We start from the raw sequence: 1,232 nt of genomic DNA on the forward strand, positions 1-1,232 counted from the left end.
GTGGGGATGCGGTTGGTGGTGAAGTGAGCCCTGAAAAGGTCAGAAGTATTGACTCATTTCGACCTAAAGTAGCCACTACAGTTGGCATGTGATGCCTTGCCTCATGGGGTTCGCACTGTCCTGTCACATATCCTGTAGAATGGAGAGGAAAGGCCCATTGCATTCACATCGAGATCACTAACAAAGATGGAGGAGAACTATGCCCAAGTACAAAAGGAAGGATTGGGCGTGGTATTTGATGTTAAGAAGTTCACCCATTTCCTTTGCAGCAGGCACTTCATGCCACTGATAGACCACAACCTGCCAACCCTCATTTTCCAAAAAGGGGGATTCTGTTAATGGTGGCAGCACACTGGCAGTGATGGGCACAGGCTCTGTTAGCCTACCCACATGAAATCAGATACCGACAGGTGAAGAAGCACGACAATACAGATACCCTGTCAAGGCTGCCATTACCGGCGGGGAATAAAGATGTTCCCAACTGGAACCTAAAAATTATGTACTTTTCCCAGAATGACAAGGTGCTGGTGTCAGTGAATCATATGTGGAATTCTACTTGGAAACGGTTTTGAGCTGAGGGGTGGATGTGGTCTTGTGGGAATGGCTGGGTAAACGCTGGTCTCAGTTACACTTTGACTATGCTGGTCTTTTCTTCGGCTCAATATTCTGGTCATTGTGGATGCCCATTCAAAGTGGTTGGATGCACATTGAGTTCATTCAGCAAACTCAGGGAGGACGAATGAAAAGGTGCAAGCATCGCTCATGATACACAGACTCCCAGAAGTATCGGTAACAGAGAATGGGACATCATTTACTCGCAGGGAATTTGAGTACTTCCTAAAGTTGACTGGCATTCAACATGTTCAGACAGCTCCAAACTATCCATCATCCAATGGTGTAGCGGAAACAGCAATCCAAACTTTGAAGGCAAGCTTAAAGAAACAGCTTACAGCTTCACTCGATACCAAACTGTGCTAGCTCCTCTTTGGCTATAGGACCACCCCTCATACAACTACAGGGATAGCTCAGGAAAGTTGCTGATGGGGAGAAGACTCTGTTCCAGGTTAAACCTGATATTCCCGGCTCAGGGATGGAGGGTAAAATGGCATCAGACCGTCATATCCGGCCATATGCTTCCTCTAAGTGAGACAGACTATTCAATTCAGGAGACAAAATTTGTTTCTGAAACCAAGCAAATGGCCCTCCATGGGTACAAGACGAGGCTGACATGA

Source organism: Rhincodon typus, chromosome 12 (genome assembly GCF_021869965.1).
Source record: "Rhincodon typus isolate 14 chromosome 12, sRhiTyp1.1, whole genome shotgun sequence".
NCBI classification, from domain to species: domain Eukaryota; kingdom Metazoa; phylum Chordata; class Chondrichthyes; order Orectolobiformes; family Rhincodontidae; genus Rhincodon; species Rhincodon typus.